Genomic DNA, 6,733 nt, shown 5'->3' with positions numbered 1-6,733 from the left:
CCACAGGCACTGAGCCACATGCCTATAATCTTAACACTCTGGGAGGCTAAGGCAGGAGGATCCCTTGAGCTCAGGAGTTTGAGACCAGCTTGAGCAAGAGCGAGACCCCATCTCTACTAAAAATAGACAAAATTAACCAGGTGTTGAGGTGGGTCCCTGTATTCCCAACTACTTGAGAGGCTGAGACAGGAGGATCCCATGAGCCCAGGAGTTGGAGGTTGCTGTGAGCTAAGCTGATGCCACAGCACTCTAGCCTAGGCAACAGAGTGAGACTTTGTCTATAAATAAATAAATAAATAAAGTTAATACAGTAAGTTTTATGTTATGTATATTTTATCACAATTTAAAATAATATAAAAGTGCACTCTTTACAGGCCTCTGTGTCTGCAGAACAAAGGTCAGACTCAACACTTACCCTATAGTGAACATCTTCAGATGGCATCCAGCAATGTCCCCGCCCCGGGACTCACACCACAAAAAAACCCACACAGGGCTGCAGTAGGAGTAGCCAAGTTCTATAAGGCTCTGCCCCTGCCTATGCCCGATTGGTCTGGAGATGGCCATCAACTCCATATAAGCCAAGCAGTACCCTCCTCCAGAGTGCTTTTAACTCAAATAAAGAGAATCAGGCCCTCTCAAGTGATGGGAATAGAAGATGTGAACTCAGGCAAAATGGCAGACACAAGTGGAAGGAACCAGAGAAGTAGATACAAGGGGTGGTGGCTGTTCCCCTGCCCTCCCTGCCTTTGCAGCATGAGTTTCTGCCATGTGCTCTCATCAGTGGCAGTCAAAAATTACTGCTTAGAATAGAGACCCTCCAAAGCGGTCCCAACTCCCCTTTGGGAGTTACAATTCAGTAACACTGAGGAGCTGTTCTATTTCCCTTCTCCTGGCCTATCCTGTTTTCTCTCCTAGGAATGCCTTCACTCCTGAGTAGGCCGATCAAAACCTACTCAGTTGTTAAGACAAAGTCCAAGCCACAGCAACCAGAAAGCCTTTGTTACTCACACTCCAAGCCCCACATTTATGTGACCCATCCTTGTGCCACAGGTGTAGCAACCACCCATTATACACACACATCTGTTTCCACATCTGCCTGCCCAGCTAGCTGGAAGAGTCTGAAAATCTAAGGCTTGTCTTTATGTCCCCACTACCCAGGAGAGGGTCTGGCACCTGTGAGTTCAGTAAATGCTTCTGATGAATAAGAGAATGCAAATAAATATCATCAACCTTCTTTTACACAACAGACAACTGAGGCTCAAAGATGTGGAATCCCAGGTCAGTTCCCTACAAACTGCATCCCCTTTCTGGTCTGTTTCCCAACCCCAGCCCTCTCCAACCCCCGAAGCTCATCCACTGTGCCCTTGGAACTCCTGTTCAGTAGGAGATTCACAGTGAAACAGCAAAAAACCAAAGACACAGAGAAAAATTGTCACAGCAGCTGGAAAAAAAAAAAAAAGATTTCTTAGACTGACAGCTAACTTCTCAACAGCATACACACAAAAAAGCAAAAGATAATAGAACGATCGCTTCCATGAACTGAAAGAACATTTCTAGCCTAGGACTCCACACTGAGGAAAAATAAATCTTTCAGGAATGAGGATGAAATAAACATATTGCAGGCAAACCAAAGCTCAGAGAGTTCAATTAGAAGCAAATATCCACTAACAGAAATGCTAAAGGAGGGATTTCGGACAGAAGGAAAGTGACCGCAGATGGAAGGACCTATACACAAGAAGGAAAGAAAGGCAAGGAGCATTTAAATATGTGGGTCAGGCTCAGCTCCTGTGGTTCAAATGGCTAAGGCGCCAGCCACATACACCTAAGGTGGCAGGTTCGAATCCAGCCCGGGCCCGCCAAAAACAACAATGACGGCTGCAACCAAAAAATAGCCAGGCGTTGTGGCGGGCGCCTGTGGTCCCAGCTACTTGGGAGGCAGAGGCAGGAGGCTCACTTGAGCCCAGGAGTTGGAGGTTGCTGTGAGCTATGATGCTACGGCACTCTACCCAGGGGGGATAGCTTGAGGCTCTGTCTCAAATAAATAAGTAAATAAATAAACAAATAAATATGTGGGTCAATACAAATGAGCACTGGGCAGAACAGTAGTGCCTATAGAGTAAAAAGAAAATCAGAATTAAAGTATAAGACATTACACAGGGTGGCCATAAAGTTTGTGTGCAATAATCAAACTGCACACTATTTTAAATTACACATGAACTTCACGGACACCTTGTATGTATCACATGGCAAACATGTAGATTAACTGTACACTTTGGTAAATTAGTTATGCAAGTTTTAATTTTAATGGAAAACGCATGCTCGCACACATAGAAAGGGAGACAGGCTAACTACAGAGGGAAAAATGGTACGATAGGTGGTACCCATAGTTCAGTGGGTAAAGTGCTGGCCACATCCACCGAGGCTTGGCAGGTTCGAACCTGGCCCAGGCCTGTTAAAACAATGGCAACTACAACAAAAAAAATAGCCAGGCATTGTGGCAGGCACCTGTAGTCCCAGCTACTTGGGAGGCTGAGGCAAGAGAATCACTTAAGCCCAAGAGTTTGAGGTTGCTGTGAGCTGTGACATCAGGGCCCTCTACCCAGGATGACAGCTTGAGACTGTCTCAAAAAAAAAAAGGAAAATGGTATGATAAAATACAGTTAAACCCAAGAAAATATAGTTAAGCCCAAGAACACGAGAAAAAAGAACACAGAACAGAGTGACAAATTAAACAAAATAGGATATTTTTTTAAACACAAATACATTAACTATAGCAAATGTAAGAGAAATAACTGCTTTACTTAATGGCAAGTGGTAGTAAACAGAATGTTTTAAGAATCTAACTACATGTCAGGCAGCATCTGTGGCTCAGTGAGTAGGGCGCCAGTCCCATATACTGAAGGTGGCAGCTTCAAATCTGGCCCTGGCCAAGCTGCAACAAAAAAATAGCCAGGTGTTATGGCAGGTGCCTATAGTCCCAGCTACTTGGGAGGCTGAGGTAAGAGAATCGCGTAAGCCAAAGAGCTGGAGGTTGCTGTAAGCTGTGACACTACAGCACTCTACCAAGGGTGACAAAGTGAGACTCTGTCTCTAAAAAAAAAATAATAATAATAATCTAACTACATGTCATTTACAAAAGTCACATCTAGATAAGATAAGATTGAGAATAAAAGGAATAATAGTAATGTAAGAGTTATATGTTGTGTGAACACTAACCAAAAAAGAATAACATCAGACAAAATAGATTTTTTTTTTAAGACAAAGTCTCATTTTGTTGTCCCTGGTAGAGTGCCTTGGAGTCATAGCTCACAGCAACCTCAGACTCTTGGCAAGTGATTCTCTTGCCTTAGCCTCCCAAGTAGCTGGGACTACAGGCGCCCAGCACAATGCTTGCCACAACAGGGGTCTCACTGTAGCTCAGGCTGGTCTCAAATTGGTGAGCTCAGGCGATCCACATGCCTAGGCCTCCCAGAGTGCTAGGATTACAGGGGTGAGCCACTGAGCTCTGCACAAAATAGATTTCAAAGAAAAAAAATTTTAGAGACAAAGAGGATAATTATGATGACAAAAGTTTCAATTTACCAAGGAGATAAAACAATTCTAAATTTGTATGCACTTAATAACATAGTCTCAAAATATATAAAGCTCCAAATTATACAGCTACAAATGGAAATAGACAAATCTAACATCATAGTAGGTAATTTAACACAAGTCTGTGTTAAATTTCTATAGATAGAAAAAGCAGTCAAAACCAGTCCCATTCAGTGAAGAAAAGAAATAATTCATACAATATTAATAGCACATCTGATCTAATGGACACATGGGATTCTGCTCTTAACAAGGGCAGACTATACATTCCTTTCAAGTATACATGAACATTTACAAAAAGACCATACTTGATTGAAATAGTAGTAAACATGATTCCTTAACTTGGCAACTAATAATTAAAGGTAGTTAGAAAACTGTCATATATTTGAAAATCAAGAAATACACTCCTAAACAACTCAGTATTTAAAAAAAAGTGATAAATGAAATTAGAAAATACTTAGAACAGAAAAATAACAAAAATATCATATATCAAAACCAGTGCTTCCCTCTAAATAACCTTTAGGTACTCGGAAGGAAAATTACAGTCTTGAAGAGAGAAAGGCAGAAAATTAATGAGAAAGCATCCATTGCTAGCATTAGAAAAATAAAAGTAAAATAACCCAAGAAAGTAGCATAAAAATAAAGAGTATCAGTTAATAAACTATAAAGCAAACTTACAATAATGCAATAGAGGGATCAAAACAAAACAAAAAGCCAAAAGTTGTTTCTTTGAAAAAATTCACAAGGCTGAAAACTCCTGGTGAGACTGATCAAAATGAGAGTAAAAGAGAGAGAACAGAAACCACTAACCAAGAGTAAGAAAAAGAGAAGTGGGCTCAGTGCCTGTGGCTCAAGCGGCTAAGGCACCAGCCACATACACCTAAGGTGGCAGGTCCAAATCCAGCCCGGACCCACCAAACAACAATGACGGCTGCAACCAAAAAATAGCCGGGCGTTGTGACAGGCGCCTGTGGCCCCAGCTGCTTGGGAGGCTGAGGCAGGAGACTCGCTTGAGCCCAGGAGTTGGAGGTTGCTGTGAGCTGTGAAGCCACAGCACTCTACCCGGGGGATAGCTTGAGGCTCGGTCTCAAAAAAAAAAAGAAAAAGAGAAGTGAACTAAAGAACTTACAGACATCAAAAGTAATCAGTAAATATTACGAACATATATTTGAAAATTCAGATGAAACAGATAATTTCCTTTCCAAAATACAATTTGCCAAAACTTACACCAGCAGAAATGGAATATCTGGACAATCCTATGATTATTAAAGAAATATAAATCCTCCAGACCCAGAAGGATTGATTGGTGAATTATACCAAACATGTAAAGGAAAAAAATGTCAATATTATACAAATTCTCCCAGAGAATAGAAAAAGAGGAAACACTTCTCAATTTGTTTATCAAGCAAACATAATGTTCATACTTAAAACTCAACAAAGATCTTAGATAAATGAAAACTGCAAGCCAAAACACTTTGAGCAAAACCAAACATTAGCCAACTAAATTAAATAATATATAAACAAAACATAAATATATATATACATACTGTGTAATATATAATCCACGAGGACCAAATTTTATTCTAGTAATGAAAGTTGATTTAACCAAAAAAGTCAAAATTTATTATATCGTAATAAATTGAGGAAGGTAAAGAGAGAACATTGATAATAGCATCAAAATAATGAAAATTAGGCTCAGTGCCTGTGGCTCAAGCCATTAAAGCACCAGCCACATACACCTGAGCTGGTAGGTTCGAATCCAGCCCAGGCCCACTGAACAACAATGACAGCTGCAACCAAAAAATAGCCAGGCATTGGGGCAGGCGCCTGTAATCCCAGCTACTTGGGAGGATGAAGCAGGAGAATTGCTTGAGCACAGGAGTTAGAGGTTGCTGTGGGCTCTAATGCCACAGCACTCTACCCAGGGTGACAGCTTGAGGCTCTGTCTCAAAAAAAAAAGAAAATGAAAATCAGGTACAATGGCTCATGCCTATAATCCTAGCACTTTTGGAGACCAAGACAGAAATATCACTTGACACCAAGAATCTAAGATCAACATCGCAAAATCCCATCTCTACCAAAAAACAAAAAAGTTAGCCAGGCATAGAGGCACATGCCTATAGCCCCAGCTACTCAGGATGCTGAAGCATGAGGATCTTTTAAGCCTACAAGTTTAAAGTCACAATAAGCTGATTGTGCCACTGCACTACAGTTTGGGTAACAGAGTGAGATCCTATCTCTAAAAATATGTATATATACATTTGGGTGTGTGTGTGTGTGTATATATATATAGAGAGAGAGAGAGAATGTGTATGTATGTATATGTGTGTATGTATGTATACATACATAGTGTGTATGTACAGTATGTATGTATATGTATGTAAAAACCTATGGCTTACCTGGAACAAAAATATGCATAGAAAAAATTATAAAGCTCTATCAAGAAGTACTAGGAAAACAGATGGAGAGATATATTATGAATACATATTGGAGGAATAAATATGGTACAAATGTCAATTTCAATCAAAACCCCAACAGATGTTTTTATAGAACTTGTCAAGTGATTCTAAAATTCGTAGGAAAGTATAAAGAACCAAAATAGCCAGAACACTTTTAAAGAAGAACAAGATGGGAAGATTTCTTCTACCAGATAGCAAGGCCTATCATATTTTGCCATGTATTATGCTCTCCTGAGTGTAATGTGCAATCACATTTTGGCCCCAACTTTCAGGAAAAAAAAACATTTCATTTTAATTTTTTAATTCAAATTTGTATTTGTTTATATTTACGTACTTGGTTTTTGTATTATAAAGAAATTTTATAATTTATTTCTAACATATTATGTATGGTACAAGAAATCTTATGTAACAAATAATTTCAAAACACAAGAACAGATACAATGTATACGAAATTTTATGTACCAGTGAAAAATTTACAATATTTACCCATCATAGGAGCCAAGAGCGCTTCATCACTGTCAATATCAGAAGCATTGTCTTCTTCAATTTCTACATTATGGTGTCTTCTGAAGAATCACTTTCCTCCTGGCAGATTTCATCATTCACAGTTTCATGCATAACATTGCTAATGCTGAGTTTTTTAAAGATTTTACAACCGCTTCCTTCTTTTTTTTTTTTTTTTTTTT

Source organism: Otolemur garnettii, unplaced genomic scaffold (genome assembly GCF_000181295.1).
Source record: "Otolemur garnettii isolate 467f Iridium unplaced genomic scaffold, OtoGar3 scaffold00008, whole genome shotgun sequence".
Classification (NCBI taxonomy): domain Eukaryota; kingdom Metazoa; phylum Chordata; class Mammalia; order Primates; family Galagidae; genus Otolemur; species Otolemur garnettii.
This window is presented reverse-complemented; position numbering follows the sequence as displayed.